Here is a 14,936-nt window from a genome sequence, read left to right on the forward strand (position 1 = left end):
CACAATCATAAATGTGAGATGAATACAGTCAATAAAATGGTTATAATTTGCTTAGTATAGGACTGTCTGGGCAGGTTCATAATGGAATATGGAAGCTAGAGAGATTAGTAGACTGGCTAGTCAGGCAAGAAAGGGTGAAAAGGGACTGGAGAGGAAGAGGCCACAAGAGGCATGCAGACAAGGTAGGGTGAGAAAGTTAGGAGGGAAAAAAAGCTGGGGAGAAGGGAAAATAGGAAGAGGCTTTCAGTGGAGCAGAGGAAAGTGTGGTGGCACACAGTAAGGTGAAAATATGATGTAGAAGAAAGGGAGGGTAAGGAGAAGGAGGCTAATGTCTAAGGATAGATGCAAACAATAGTGACAAAAGATAAGTGGAAGACTAAGCCAGAGGTGGCCAGTCAGGACTGAACATCAAGGGGAGCAGGAGAAATATGGACAGGAAGGGAGGACACAGCCAGATGAGAAAGGCAGAGGTGCAAAAGGGACAGAAAAGTGAAAAGATCTTGTCATAAGAGCACAGGAGGAATGGGGAGGGAGACAATAAGCACAACAGTGTGGAAGACTGAGGATGGCAGAAGCTGGAATAGAAATATTACAGATAGAAGTATTAGCGAAACAAGGCAGGAAGCAAATGTGAAAAGAGCTAATGTGGGGAAAGAGAAGAGAAATGGGCTTTGCTGAATGGAGATGTACTCAAAAAGCTGATCAATAGTCTAGGCAAAAGAGAAAGAAGGAGACAGATTTCAGTAAAACCAGTTTTACGTCTTAGACTGAATAAAACATGGAGGATGGGATCTATGTGATCTTAGGAAGAGAGGTGGCCATATGTTATGGTGTATGCAGACACCAATGAGCTATCATAGGAAACAATTGAGGTGGCAGCAACAGGGACAAAAAGGTAGCAGCTGTGAAGGCTGGAGCTAACATTTTCAGAAATGTTAACTGAACCAGTATCCAGCACACAGAGAAAAGAGAAAATGAGTGAGTATAATGACTATGTGTAGCAGTGGAAAAGGGAGAAATGCTCTGAGCTGGTAAGAGTATGGGTTGAGTAAATCACCTGTGTTATAAAAAAATAAAACAGTTTTACTGAACCTTAATGTTACCTTTTCCCACTGTTCTGTTTCCATGGAGGTAGTATTTACAAGTTAAGGGCTGTGAGAGTATCCTTCTACATGGGGTGGGGCTTCCCCACTGTAATAAAGCCTTTATTCTTGTTTGCTGAAAGTGGGTTTCAGTTCAAATGATTGACAGCATTGGGACTGATCAAAATTATCTTTAGAGAGTCATTGTGAATCAAGCAGAGGAGGGGAACAGGTTTATGCAAGGGATGAGCTCTATCCTACCCCAGAAGGAACAGCTGTGCTTAGTGCTGAGTTGACAGACTGCAGCTCAAACAGCATGCTTTTCATTAAGAATGAAGCAGAGATGGAGGATGACAGAAGAAGAGGGGCGTAAGTATTTGACCTATATGCAGAAGGGGTAAGTAAGACACAGAATGCAGCAGTGGAATGAAGAAGGGTGACTCAGACAATGGCCATGTAGTCTTACTCTTCATTTCTAGGAAGCTGGTTATGAAAATGGGGGGGGTGCTGAAAGCAATGATACATGAGAGGAAAGATAGGAATTACTGCTATCACAGAAATTTGAGCCAATGTGAAGTGAGGATGGGGGATGATAACACCTGGGTATAGGTTATTCAGAAATGACAGAAAAGGGAGAGATGGTAGTGGTGGGATAGCTAACTATATAAAGGAGATAATCAGATGTGAGGTCAGAGAGGTAGAGAAACACCAAACCAGGAATTGGACAAGGATGCAGGCAGGGTTAGGAGGCCTGGAAGCTTTGGTACGGGAAATAAAGATTGTAGTAGACTGATACAGTGTGTCATCCACCAGACACAAGAGGGGAGGATGAGAGACTGAAGGAGACAGTGAAGGAGCAATATCAAAGTAAGAGGAGTAACTCATAGGTGATATGAATTTGTCAGGAGCAGACTGGGAGATCAAGCTTAAGGGTAGAGACCAGGTAGGAGCTGACATGCGTCTTGCAGCATGAGGGAGAATTTCAGCGAACTGCTGTGGAACTACAAGAAAAGACAGAACCATGAGGATGATCCATAACTCATGGATGTCCATGTTAAAGACTCATTAGCCAGCAGCAATCATTGCCACGGTGTGGACTGGACAAGCAGGTGATGGTAAAAATTAGAAAAGCAAAAGTGATGGTGCAGAAAAGTGGATTATCTGAGGCAGTAAACAAGCTATGATAATGGAAAATGGATGGAGTATTCAGGGTTTTGAAAAGTGGTGTAACGGAAAGGGAAAAAGAGGAGAAGGCTAGCATGGTTATAAAGTAATTTAACACTAGTCATTAAGACAATAGAGTACACAAGAGGTGGAAAGGAGTTGATGGGGACGTATATGAGACACAATGCAAAGAGCTAGCAAAATGGCAACTACACTTTTAATGGCAACAAAGACCAAAGCTGAAATGTAGTTAACAGAAGGAATCAAGGGAAGCAAGAGATTTTGTAGGTACACAGCAGAAAGAAGGGTAGGAGAAAGGCAAAAAAAAACAAAAGACAGAATGACAGATGAAAATGAGCTCACGAAACACTGGGGAAAAGTGGGGGTACTAAGCAAATACTTTGTTTCAGTCTTCATAAAAGAAAGCAAGAAGAAGCCACCATGTTGAAAAGAAGGCAGGACAGATTGTAAACAACAGTAGTGAGACACCAGGACCAAGATGGTGGAGGGTCACAGGGACCTGAGTACCCTTAGGTAGGATAAAGCATAAGGGTGAGATGGGCTGTCTCACCTTCCAAAGAGCACAGGCATCTGGTTACTGTGCTAGCAGACCCTCTGAAGGACGTCTACAATCATATCACTGTCTAGTACCAAAATGTCAGTGGATTGAATGACAGCAATTCTGGTACCCTTGTGTGGGAGGATGGAGTAGAAAAAATGATACAAACTATAGGCCTGTTAGCTAAGCAATAGTGCAGGAATAGTTATGGAGAGAGTCACATGGAGAACGATGGTAGCATTTCTACAGGACAACAATGTCCAGGGCAGTATTTGGCATGGGTTTTATAGGAAGAAGAAGCTGTTAATTAAACCTGATACAATTATATGACTGCATTGCATGTGAACCTGACAGGGAATTGTCAGTAGACATAGTAAAAGTGAACTTTAGCAAAGCTTCTGACTGACTCCCACACATGAGGCTAATCAGAAATTAGAGGGTTGGGGATACGACCAAGACCGAGGGAAAGGATAGCAGCTTGTTTGAATGGCAGGATGAAAAGGGGACTGTCTTGGGTACAGTACCCTTTATTCAATTGTTTTATTACTAAGGCTTAGTAAGTACCTCATTTATGAATACTAGAAAGACTCAGAAGTACACAAGGTGATGTAAAATAGTGCTGAAGATCAATACATAAATGCACACATATAATTCACTGATGATGCTCGAAAGAATTATCTTTTGTCTGATCATTCACTTGGAACTTTCCTTAGCCATCAACTAAACATTATGTGTGTGTGTGTGTGTGTGTGTGTGTGTGTGTGTGTGTGTGTGTGTGTGTGTGTGTGTGTGTGTGTGTGTGTGTGTGTGTGTGTGTGTGTGTGTGTGTGTGTGTGTGTGTGTGTGTGTGTGCAAGTGTATGTGTCTCTGTCTGACAAAAAATTGCAAAAGTAAAAAGTCTAACCAACACTAAGAACTGCAACATGTAGCAGTATTAAAACAGGGTTGTGTTTTATTATGCTCTGTATTAATGTACGCCTCATAATTGAAAACTCACATGCAAAGCCATTAAAATTAGAACTTAGACACTTGCTTCAGTAACACCAAACAGTGTCATTGTTTATTGTCTAGAAACACATTAATGATTTACTAGGATATTTCCATACATCTCTAAATTGTTGTATCCTGGAATAATGCCTACTAAAACTGTACACTTCTCTTTATGCCATAAAATGGGTACTTTTTTAATGATTTTTCTTGCTTGGCCTAAATTATCCACTGAATATTTAGCCTTCTGTCAATATACTTACTTGTTAAACAAAGGGAAAAAACAGGTAATTTATAGATCTGTTCTGACTTTTTTCTCTATGTGAACTTTCAGACAAAGCCATTTATAACTCAAGATGGTTCTTAAAGTGCAAACTGAATAAAATTCCTTGTGGTCAATAAGAGCTACTAGTCACTTACAGCAATCCAGACTCCAGGGGGGTTCTTACCAGATTAAGCTATTCCAATTTTTTAAATTGTATCTCCAGCTCATGCAATAGTTGTCCGATCCCTTCAAACACTCAGTAGATGCGAGCCATTTGTGAAATTGCTCCAAAGCAGCTAGTCTATGCAGCTGTATGCAACACTGTTGCTATCATGTCCATTGTATGCAACATTGTTGCTATCATGCCCATTGTATGCAACACTGTTGTTATCATGCCCATTGTGTTTGTATTACCATTTTCATGCCTGACAACATTTTATACAACTGGATGACATCACATCTACGATGTGGAAATATGGCAGTACGTACTTGACAGCGGCAAGACATAGGGTGGCCATAATCTGATTGTATTTACTTCATGAAGAAAACTGTGACAACTGATTAATGTTTTTGACCTTTTCCTATCAAGTAACTGATCACTTATGATGGTGGATAAACTGTTAACAGTTTTCTCCTTATATCTTTCTGAGTATTTTTCTAAAATTGCTTCTTATTCTCGTGAACTGGGAACAGTAACTACTTCAATGTGTGTGTGTGTGTGTGTGTGTGTGTGTGTGTGTGTGTGTGTGTGTGTGTGTGTGTGTGTGTGTGTGTGTGTGTGTTCATTAACATGCAACATACAACAGAAACTCTTTACAGGGATAAGCATGGGAAGAATTCAAATGCAACAGTAACTGCATATTGTATTATACAGAGCTGTGCCAAGGAGTGATGGGGTTTAATTGTAAAGACTTGCATGGAATGCTTGTCAGTAATCATCACGTCTTCATTCTAAGTTACTTTTAACCTGCCATTGTATCAGTTCTGAAATGGTAGTGCGCCAGGCATACTAAACTCCATTACTCATCATCAGCTGTAAATTACTAAATTGCTAGTAATGATTTATTTCAAGCTCTGCATTTTTAATGTAAGATTGCCATGGAAACCCTAAAATACAGCTGTATCATCAACCAGAAGACAGTATGGACCAGGTCAGTCTTGCAAGCTGCTGTTAGCTGATGTATTACTTGTAGTGACTTATAAGTAACTGAAGGAAGCAAAGTGCTACTAAAGCAGCAAAAAAAAGCCAAGGTATTCCATCATAAATACAATAAAAGCAGTTATAATAATATATTAAGAACAAGATTATCCAAAAACATTAATAAACTTTTACATAATAGCCTATATAAGAGACATGGAAAAAAGTTATCAAGAAAATGGTTTATCAGGATGATAGAATGATAATTATATACAAAGCGTTTACCACCACTACAGGTATTACTGACATTAAGACATTTTTGCAATGCTATTTAAGTAAAGAAAGTGTTAGCTATTTTCCTGATAAAACAGAGGAAGGAAACTGGCTAACATATTTTGCTGATATTTCCAATACTTCTGCAAGGCCAAAAAGATGAATTACATTTCACAGCTTTCTTCATTAAGTAAAATAATCTGCTTATGCCACCAAGTGTCTGACTGCTGTCAGGTATGTAATCCCAGACTTCTGCATCATATATGTGACAATTGCCATCAGCATTGGTAAACTGTATAACCGTTAACATGGTATGCAAGGACTTTTTCATATGTTCAGCTGTTTAAAAATTGCCAGAGCTATGACACCACATATGTAGCAGAAACATAAAGGATCTTAGCCTGCAACTTAAGATTTCTTGCTCTCTCTCTCTCTCTCTCTATATATATATATATATATATATATATATATATATTTATTAAATATTTGTTAAATATTTATTAAATGCCAGCTTAATAAGGGAAGGTTTCCCACTTAAATAGAAAACAAGTACTTGTGATACCTATATACAAAGGGAAGAATGATAACTCTGTCTGACAGGTGACACTGTCTGACACAGGTAAACCCCTAAAACAAGTGGTCAGAAACTCAGCATCAAAAGAGCATCAGTATTTAAACATAATGGATAAAACGTGTAAGCGACACAACTTAGATAAAACGTACTATATTTACTTCATGAGTAATGTGGTTGCTGTTTTGAAAAAGCATCTACAGCTGGATATGATCTACTCGGACATCAGGATGAATTTTCACTGTGTCAGTCAAATTGGTTGGTCTAAACAGAAAACCTAATCAAATTAGTTGGATTCTAGTTTGCTACTGAACAGGACAGAGTTTGTGAAAATGAGAAAATAAAATCATGCAAATGTTGCTGTGGGTTGTTGTGGTAGTATCTCAAAGCCTAGGACTGGGCCCCTACTTAATCTATTTACAAGTGATTTCAGACACTGTCTGAAGGAATTCTCAAACTGATTAGGCAGGCAGTGTTAAGATGGAAGAGATTCTTACACCTAGTGAAGACATTAACATTATAATACAATGGAAAAGGATTGAAATGTCACTGTCGATAAGCTACATCAAATAAGATAGTGTTATGGTAACTTAAATAAAAATAAGGCCGAATGGGTGTGGAATCATAAGATATACTGTAAGCTGCACATCAGCTTTAGTGAGAATAACCTAAAATTTAGAGATGCATTGTATTGACCTTTTTACAAGAATTGTACATTTTTAAGATTTAAAATATCCAATCCATCCACAACCCTTTTTCCCATTTCTGCACATGGGGTCTAGAGCCAATGTTTACACCGCTGGGTGGCTAGCCCTGCCACAGAAGGTATTCCACACCACACACTCACACCTATGGCCAGTTTACAGTTTCCAGTCCACCTACTGCATATCTTTAGAATCTGGGAGGAAACCGGAGCACCCAGAGGAAACCCAGTCAAACACAGGGAGGACATGCAGACACCGCAAAGAGGGCACCCCCACTGAGAACTGAACCAGGGATACTCCTGCTGTGAGATGACAACACTATCTGCTGTGCCACTGTGATTTAAAATATCCAAATCTTAGATTTAAAATATCCAGTGACCACCTGTTTTTAAAATTCCAGGATAGTTGCAATGGATTTACATAGCTTGTATTGCAAAAGATTAGAAATGTGTCTTATTTCAGTATCTAAGGCATTCAGGGATGTTTACTTATTTTTATTGTGTGGCCCTAGTTAAAAAAACAGACAGCAGATTTCTATGGCGCAGTGTCTCTATATTTCAGAAGAATATGTATATTGGTAATCTACTGTTGAACTGGATCTGTGAAATGCAGTGAATGTTTGAGAGCAACACGTGGCTATCTGAGGAACTAGAGGAAGCAGCATACAGCTATCTGTGGAGATAAGAACCACCTTGTTTATTTGATTTTTGTGTAGTGAGTTGCTGGTTTTAAACTGCCTTTCAGATAATGCAAACTAAACTAATGATTGCAGAGTTCAGTCGTTGATCCATTCTGTAGCTACCTGCTTATTCCAACTGAGGTTCACAGGGGAGCCACTGCCTATCCATGTACTAAATGATCACATGACAACAAGAAATTATCTTGGATAGGATGTCAGTTAGCATACAGTACTAGTTAATCTATGTATATCTATAGCTAAATATATATATATATATATATATATATATATATATATATATATATATATATATGTGAGTCTATATTAATACATCTACTACAGCAACAACTGTAAAGCGATCAGACACACCACATCAAATAGTCAAACACTCACACACTACCACATATGCCCAACATGCAGTATACTCAATTAACCAACAGCACACAGACATGCATTTAAACACCATACACCCTAACAAACAAAATAACTCAGAATTAGATGTTTTTTGCATGGGGTAGCCCACCACCACCACCCATGCAAAAGCTGCACCCTCATAGCCCGGCTAATAATAGATGCCAAATCTGAGATTACACAATAGCAGGGAAATAGCGAAAGGGCATATCTCCTGTCCTCGCTATATCTCAGTCTCATAACTAGTTGTGCTAGCATCCTACGGCAAATAAAAATAAAAATATTCTGATGGATCTAAACACTTGCACTGCTTAGGTCAACCATGTAGCTTCATTCATAAGCAAGCAATCACACATCTCCATAGCTAAGTATGTCATTAACAGGAAGTCTGATCTGCTTTAAAAATAGAAACAAAATTAAGAATACAACATATCTTACAATTCTCAATGGCACTGAATTGTAAGCAGCTTTTGATAACCAATAATATTTGCATAACATAATTTTTGAATATTATACCATTGAATAAACTGAGACACAGATAAGCACTTCCGATCAGCTGTGTTCTCAGTCATCTAAACTACAGCATTTATATCTATCTCTATCAGCTCTCTCTCTCTCTCTCTCTCTATATATATATATATATATTGTTTTTCTTTCAGCTTTTCCCAGTTAGGGGTCGCCACAGCGGAACTCTGGTCCGCTAATGATTGGCAGTAGATTTTTATGGTGCCGAGGTACCAGCTCAAATCCCAACCTTCAACGAAGGCACGCCCATTCAAGCATGTCTTTTGAACGCTGCTCGACCGAGGGGGGGGGGGGCATGCAGACTCCACACAGAAGGCGCTTCAGCCGAGAATCAAACAGGAGAACCTCTTGTTGTGAGGCGACAATGCTACCGCTGCACCACCGTGTGTGTTTGTGTGTGTGCACATGTGTGTGTGTGTGTGTGTGTGTGTGTGTGTGTGTGTGTGTATATATATATATATATATATATATATATATATATATATATATATATATATATATATATATATATATATATATATATATATATATATATATATATACACACACACACACACACACACACACACACACACACATACACACACACACACGTTTTTACTTGGATCAATTTTATTACTAGATGTAGTCCCATTGTCTGGCTTACTTTGCAACCATAGGTTTTTTAAATGTAGCTTTATATTTCTATTCGCACCTGCTGTTTTTTATGCACAACACTATTTTACAGCCTGTTTGCCTTGAATTATATGTTTGTGTACTTTGTTAATAGTTGCAGTATTCTGAAGAAGTTCTATTTACTAAATACACCTGCCCCCACTACATCTAGATTTATTCTAGGCACTAACCCTCCCAATAACCAGCAACCAATCAGAACAATACTAGTAACTTATCTCCTCTACTGCCCACAGTACCCCACCCAGTTCAAATCTAACTGCTCACCTGACACAGTCATGCTACTACCTAATGTGCTTACACTCATTACCTGCACTCTTCTTGTACACCTTACATCCTCCCAAGACTCCATAATAGATACATCCCACCACTGTCGCTGTACCTTTACTCTCACTTCTATCCATCACCCACCTACTAATTACACTTGTCATGCCTTCAAAATCTCCATCCCAATACACCCACCGTACTGCCAGTCACCTATGACATTCAGACAAAAATATCCCTAAAATATGACAGGTTAATTACCAGATTTATAAAACTTATGTTTACTGCCCTCTCTAAATTAGCCCTCAGTGGTGATATCCACCCTAACCCTGGTCCTACCATTACCAACTCCTCACCTAAAAATCTGCCTAATAGCTGCTCCTTCTCACAATTAACATCCAACAAAAAGCCATCTGACCTCATGTTCATGTGTCTAAATATCAGAAGTATAACTAATAAAACCCATGATCTAAATGCCAACATAGGTTTATACTCTCCTGATATTCTCATCCCGAAGAAAACCTGGCTCAAACCTTACATCAAATGTGAAGAAATACTCCCAACAGGTTATAACATTCTTTGAGTAGATAGACTATCTAATGTTTAAACACCACTTCAACATCCAGATCCTTAACACATCTGCCACCCACATTGGAAATGAAGAAATCCTATATGCCACCCTCAACCTAAACCCAAATAAAACAATCAACATCATAGGATGCTACTTCCCACCTGCCCAAAACATCCCACCCCTGGAAAACCTCCTTAACTGGGCTAACCATTCCCTACTCCAGGAAACCATAATACTAGGTGATTTTAATATCATCTGGCTGTCTTGTAGTAACAATCACCCAGCCCACCACCTAAACCTTCATGGTTTCTCCCAACTAATACAGTCACCTACCTGTAAAAATGAAACCTTTAACAAGCACTACTCTCAACTGGATATTAGTCATTAAAGACCCTCACTCATACTTAGCTGGCTGTCTATCAGACAGCCTCAGTGACCACACTCCAACATTCCTTCTGAGACACCACTTAAATTGTGCTAAATCCGAAATAGGGTAAACTTTAACCCTCTCTCCATTATCTCATCCCTTCAAAAATGTGATTGGACACCACTAAAGTACCTCACTCAGGATGAAGCCATCCACTTCTTCAATAGTACCTTCGTAAACATCCTAAACACACATGCACCCATAAGAAATGCCAGAATCAAAACACAGTACTCCCCTTGGCTACAAAAAAAGCACCAGGGCACTAATGAAAATCAGAGATAAGTCCTGGGAGCACTGGCTCTTAACAACCCCCCTCCTCTAGACAATCATTCCTAGAGTTGCACAATATGGTAAAAAAGCAAATAAAAGAAGATAAAACCCGATATTATCAGTCTGCCCTAAACTCCTCCCATCACAACCCTAAGCAGTTCTGGTCCACAATAAACTCCATTCAACACCCAGGTAAAGTAGGCACTCCCCCTTCCTCCAGCAGTATTGCTGACTCAATCAACAAACACTTTACTGAAACCATTCTGTCTTTGACTAAACAACACAACCCTCTACCCACCGTCCCTACATCAAAACCAAATACTCTGCCCACAGTCTTTTCTTTTTCATCAGTACCTACCTCCTATATAAAAAAACTTCTATTGAAACTTAAGCCTACAAAACTTGCAGCTGACAATCTCAATTCTGAATACCTAAAAATAGCAGCGTAAACCCTAGCTTATCCAGTCTATGTCTTAATTAGTCGGTCCTAATCAGAAAGCTATGTCCCCACACTGTGGAAAATATCCCACATCGTTACCCTCCATAAAGGTGGCTTCTCCACTGAACTTTCCAATTACAGTCCCATACCATCCTTTCTCCACTTTCCAGGATACTTGAGAAATGCATCCATTCTCAAGTCTTAGAATACCTCTTAGCTAATAGCCTCCTCTCCAGCACCCAGCACAGCTTCAGGCCAGACCACAGCACTACTACTGCCTTGCTCTCTTTCACTAACGCTATCCTTCATCATAGAAATAATGGCCTGTTCTCCTCTGCTATATATCTGGATCTAGCCAAGGCTTTTGCCATGGTCTCACACAAACTACTAATCTCTGTTCTCACTAATCTATCCTTTTCCCAATCAGCTACTGATTGGTTTCACAGCTAGATAACTGGCCACCAACAATCAGTTGTCTGGCATAATGACCTATCTCTTCTACTTCCTGTAACACTCGGTGTTCCCCAAGGTTCCATCCTTGGTCCCCTGCTATTCTCACTCTTCACCAATGATCTGTTCACAGCCACCAAGCATGCTTCTCTTATACAGTATGCAGATGACTTCACCCTCATCTGCTCAGCCCCAACTATACCTGAACTTCACAAGATCACACAGGGAAGCCTTTTCATCTTATCCCCCACTTTAATATTCTAGCCAAAGACAATACAGCCATCTCCCCAACAGAACATACCAAACTACTTGGTGTTGAGATTGATAATCTCAGATTTGACACTCACATTTCTCTTACCATAAAAAAGGTTCACAAAAAAAACTAGGTGAATTGTACAGAAATAAACAAATCCTCACCAAGACAGCCAGAATTTCTGCTGCCAATTCCCACCTAATCTCCACTTTACTCTACTCCTCTCCAATACTACCTTAGACAAATGGACCTAAACAAGCTCAAGGCTTGATACAATAAAACTGCTAAGTTTGCCACTGATGCATCTTATTACAGCCACCACTGTATCTCACTTAGAGAACTTGACTGGCTTGAACTCCCTCAACTTCTTCACCTGAATCAACTCTCTCTCAACCACAAGTTAGTAAACCATCCTCTTAACGTCCCATCCCTTCACAACCTTCTCCAGCCCTACTGCTCCACTAGACCACTAAGCTCCAGCAGCAAACACAGAAGTTAGTAGTTTATAGGCCATTTTGGGCTAATTTCTATCTCTTTTATTTCCCTGCTGCAAAAAACACGTTTGCACGGTTTTGAACATCCGGGCAGCGCCAGTTAGCTAGGGCTAAATTTATCCCGGCTCCACCAACTCTCCTCTTCAGTTTTTCCCTTGAAAGTAGTCTAACTCTCAACCTAAGCACTTAAAAAGCATCCTACAGCCCAGCACTTTCTCACACCTAATATCAAGCACTAATATACCCCGACACTTGATTGCCCAGCAGGGCAAGGCTCATTATTCACCCGTCACCAACCAAGCAACTAAGCAGCTCACCCTACTATTCAGGCGTGACCAAAGGGCAATTTCAGGTATACTCTCCAGTCCAGTTGGTGAACCTGGGTATCCTGAGGCAATGTTAAAACTGCCTCATGTACACATACAACCCTCTCCTCCTACCACAAAACATTAACATATACTTCTCAGAAGTACAGGCAAACACAGGAGGACTATGGCTAACCAAATTCGCTGATGACTGGAAACTGGGAGCCATAATTGACTCTCCGGCTGACACGGACATTCTCCAAAAGGGCCTTACTGAGACGGAAACCTGGTGTCAAAGTCATGGTCTCAAGCTAAATGCCAAAAAATGCATAGTCATCCCATTTGGGAAAAGCAAAACACCCTTGAATTACCACATAGGTACAAGCCCACTTAATACAGAAGAGGTAATAAGAGATCTGGGGACCCGACCCAGGTAGATAGTAATCTCTCCTTTGACAATCATACTGCCAAAGTAGTTAGGAAATCCTTCTATGTAGCCCATCTAATTACTAAAGGGTTTGCATCTAGAAATAAAGAGGTTATAGTGCCCCTCTACTCATTACTCATCAGACCCATCATAGAGTACAATGCCCCATTTTGGATGTACCTCACAAGACACTTCCAACAGCTGGAAAGACCACAAAAGTACCTCACCAAGAGGATTACTGGCCTCAAACATATGTCCTATGCAGCCTGACTGGAAAAACTCCAGCTGTACTCAGTGGCATATCGCTTACTCAGAGGTGATCTCTGCCTGACTTACAAAGCCATGTACAACTTAGAATTGATAGACATGATCCACCTAAAGAAATCCAAGTCACTGCGAGCCATTCACTCTAGTGAGCTAAACCTCACCACAACAATAAGTAGAACATGCTGGAGGGATAGATTCCTGTCACAGAGACTCCCCATGCTTTGGAACAAAATTCCTAACTACATTAGGCAGAGCCCCTCACTAACGCTCTTCAAGAGAAACCTTGACGAGTGGATGGGTAACATTCACCCCTGGGATCACTTCATTGGCTCTTCTTGATAGAGGCTCAGTTAATTAATGAATGGGGCAGCAAAAGCTGACACACTCTGGCTAGGTTTATAAATGCCCTTGGGCAGATAGCCTTGTACTTACCTATGAACCTATGAACTTATGAAACATCTGCTTCTAGTGACCAAACCCAAGACCTCAATGGGAGAAGCACTATTCTCCTGCGTCATATCCAGATTATGGAACAATCCTCCCCCTATAACCACATTACCTTGTTGCAATCACTTCAAGACTGCACTAAAAACTCACTTAAAAAGTCTCTGGTTATGCCCATGCACCAGTCCTGACTAGTAATCCTCCTTTTTCCCTCCCCTTCCTCTCCCCTCCCTTAGCCACCCTGCCTCATGCCGTCTGATCATTGCATTCCTTCCTCTGCAGGCTCTGGCTCACACTTTACCCCCCTTGCCCCCTCACTCAATCACTCAGACCTTTTATAACATGCTTAACTACCTCACTTCACTTCAACTCCAAATACATATCCAACTGACTTACACCACCTCGCTTCCTTTCACTACCACGCATACTACTCACTCAGTCTCCTCTCTTACTCCTCTATCCTCCCCTTCCATCACATTAATCCTTCTAGCTTGTTCCACCTTCGTGTGGAGCACCTGCTTTACATCTGTTTGAGTTTAGTGCAATATTTGTATATAAGATTTATGTATATGAGTTTAGAACAGTATCCACTTGAGCTTAGTGCTATCTGTATATACATTCTACCTTTAGTCCTAGACTCTAGCTAAATATTGGTATATCTGTTCATTACTATGTTTCATATTGTATGTATATCTAATGTTTGCTGCAGTATGTATTATTTGCTATTGTATGTATATTCAATTCTTCATGTACCATGCTGTTCATTTATTGTTGTGTGGAACTTTTCTCCCCAGGCCTGCACTGAAAAAGAACCTGTCTCCAGTTGGAATTTCCCAGTAAAGAAATGTAAATAAATAAATAAAGAAAGAAAGAAAGAAAGAAAGAAAGAAAGAAAGAAAGAAAGAAAGAAAGTGCTTAATACTACTTCGGCTCCGATCCTATGTTTGCCTAGCGAGAACATTTTTTATTGTTAATTTAGTTGTTTCTTTGTTTTCAGTTCAGTTTTTTTAGTTCATTTTACAGTCGCTATGGCCGAGGATATACAAGCTGTAAAGGCTCTAGTAACCAATTTCCATTTAACCAAACCCAGCTCTCCATTGCATCGGAATTTTTATCCACACATTCTATCCCACCAGATCTGTTCAACATTTTTCAACAACTAGAGGATAATTTCAGATATGGTGAGTAACAGGCGCAGTCAGGGAAGATCATATAATGTTCCTCAAATGCAAACACATGGAAATACTAGTGATACCACTATTTTGGATTTTCTTAACACTGATATGAATACTAAT

The sequence above is a fragment of the Protopterus annectens genome, chromosome 5.part0 (assembly GCF_019279795.1).
Source record: "Protopterus annectens isolate FY-2018-M chromosome 5.part0, PAN1.0, whole genome shotgun sequence".
Classification (NCBI taxonomy): domain Eukaryota; kingdom Metazoa; phylum Chordata; order Ceratodontiformes; family Protopteridae; genus Protopterus; species Protopterus annectens.